The 2,500-nt window shown below is 77.5% G+C and overlaps 1 non-coding gene across 1 annotated transcript; it reads right to left on the bottom strand.

The window, feature by feature from the left end:
• Positions 1–827: 827 nt before the first annotated feature.
• Positions 828–980, bottom strand: LOC138063455 (5.8S ribosomal RNA). Its single transcript, XR_011137047.1, has one exon. It is a non-coding gene; the product is annotated as a 5.8S ribosomal RNA (ribosomal RNA).
• Between the last annotated feature and the right edge of the window lie 1,520 nt (positions 981–2,500).

The raw sequence follows: 2,500 nt of genomic DNA, 5'->3' as shown, positions 1-2,500 counted from the left end.
GCGCCGCCCGCGCTTGCCCCACACCACCGCCCCGCGGAGACACCCGCGCGCCGTCGCTGCCGGCCTCAACGCAACGCCGCGGCTGACGCCAGCCGGCGGGTGGAAGTGGCTCGGCACGCACTACGGACGCGGGTGCGCCGCGGGGGGGGGCAGAGGGGGCTCGGCGGGCGCCGAAGCGGCAGCAGTCGGGGCAGGGAGAGGGCAAGGGGAGGGGAAGAAAGGCAGCCGGCCGTCCCCCCCGCCGGAGGGGAACGGGGGACCAGCGCACCACCGGGAGAGTGGTGGAGGAGAGCCGTCGTACGGCGGGCACTGGCGGTGGCGGCGGGCGGCGGCGGCAGGTGCCGGGCCACCGCGACCGACCGAACCTGGGGGCCCGGCGGGACGAACTCCGCACAGCGGGCGCTCCGGGAGCGGGGGTTTCCCGAGTCTGCACTTAGGGGGACGAAGGCCCGGGCCCACACGGGGAGGAGAGGCACCCCCTCTCCCCGGCGGCGCGGGCCTGCGAGGCGCCCCAGCCGCGCCACACCGCACACACCGCGCAGGGCAGCGGTGGCCACCGGGCTCGGAGGGGAGGGAGGGCAGGGCAAGGCACGCCGGCCGCGGACGGTGGAGGCGGACGGTCGGCCGGAGCCGGGCAGGCAGGCCAGCCGGAAGACCGGGGCCACCGGTGCACGCACCGGTGGTCCCGGCTCCGCCGCCGCCGCCGACTCACCGCCGCCGCCGCCCCCCCACCGACTCGCCGCCGCCGCCGCCCCCCCCGGCCCCCCCCCGAGGGGCGGCACACCGCTGCGCCAACGCGGCAATGGGGGTGACGATTGACCGTCAAGCGACGCTCAGACAGGCGTAGCCCCGGGAGGAACCCGGGGCCGCAAGTGCGTTCGAAGTGTCGATGATCAATGTGTCCTGCAATTCACATTAATTCTCGCAGCTAGCTGCGTTCTTCATCGACGCACGAGCCGAGTGATCCACCGCTAAGAGTTGTCTCGGTTTCGGTCCCCACCGCACGCGCGGGGGGACCGGGCAGCTTTCGCAGCCCCCTGAGGGCCCCCATCCGCTCTGCCTCCCTCCTCACGCCGACGCCGGCTGCTGAGCAAGGGACAGCGGAGAGAGAGGGCACGCCTCACTGACCGTACAAGCACAGAGGGAAAAAAAAAGGGGGGGGGGGGGAGAACAGACCCGAACGAGAGGGGCGGGGAGCCCTCGCTCCCGACCTGGGACAACCCCTTTCTCGCTTCGAGTCCGGCCCAGGCGCCCGGCTCGGCCTGGCCCAGCAGGGAGCGGCGCGCCAGCCGCGCCACCTGCCTCAGGGACCGGGGTGTGGGTCCCCGCGGAGCCCCGGCGTCGGAGCCCGGCCGCCGCTGGGAGCGGCGCCACCCGCTGCCCGCGCGCCCGCGACCCGCCAGCCGCACGCTTCCGAGCTCCTTCGCTCGCCTCACCGGCCTCCAGCTCCGCCGCCCCGGAGACGGCACCCAACACCCGCCTGCACACACGCAGCCTCCCGAGCGACGCCACGCACTCGCCCGTCCCTTCCGCGGGCAGACGCCTGGCGGCAGGCAGACGGGCGAGGCGGGACGGACGGGGAACGGCGCCCGCTCTCCCCGCCTCCACGCGGAGACCGGGAGGGGCCGCCCCCGCCCGCCCGCCCGCCGCCCGCCTGCCGCCCAGCGAAGCCGGGTCGGGCAGAGCGAGGCAGGCGCGCCGGATGGCGGAGTGCCGGGGCAGGGCGGGGGGGGAGGGAAGGAAGGGTGCCGCCGACGGCCACGGCGGGAGACTGAGAGCACCGGCCAGGGAGGAGAAGGGATGCGCTGGGGCTCGGCGTCCGCACCACCCGCGGTGGGGGCTCGCCGTCCCGGCGGCGAGCACGCGCTCGCGCCGGGGTCGCGCGTTCGAGGCAGGCCGGCGCAAGCCGACCGCGCGGCGTCTCTCCGCCGAGACCAGACCGCGGAGAGAGGGGGCAGGGTACCCCTCTCCGTCCCGGCTGCCCGCGGGGCATGCACGGGCCGCGCCGGCGGGCATGGGGGGGTGCGGCGCCCGCGCGCGCCGACCCCCCGGCCCCTCCGGCAGCACGCCCGGCTGCCCCCCGGGTCGCATCGGGCCGCCCGAGTCTTTAAACCCCCGCCCGGCTCTCCGACCGAGAACCCTCGGGCCCGGAGCCCGGGGCCCATGGCCATCCCTACCCGGGGGGGCCGCTACCGGCGGCCGCGGTGGCCGGAGGCCCTCCTCCTTCCTCCCAGCGCGCCCCCCCCCCCCGCCGCCCCCCGCCGCCCCCGGCCCGGCCGACTCGCAGCGCGGCCCCCACACGGCACGGCGTGGGGCGGCTGGAGCGGTGTGGGGGGGGGGGGAAGGGAGGGGAGGAGGAAGCGTGGAAGGCCGGCAGGGCACGGCCGGTGCGGCACGCGCAGCGCAGCGCCCGGGAGGAGCACGCTGGCACACGGGACCACACGGGTGGGTCACCGAGGGGAGGCAGGAGAAGCGCGGACGCTAGGTACCTGGCCCTGGG

Source organism: Struthio camelus, chromosome 31, assembly GCF_040807025.1.
Source record: "Struthio camelus isolate bStrCam1 chromosome 31, bStrCam1.hap1, whole genome shotgun sequence".
Classification (NCBI taxonomy): domain Eukaryota; kingdom Metazoa; phylum Chordata; class Aves; order Struthioniformes; family Struthionidae; genus Struthio; species Struthio camelus.
This window is presented reverse-complemented; position numbering and strand designations above follow the sequence as displayed.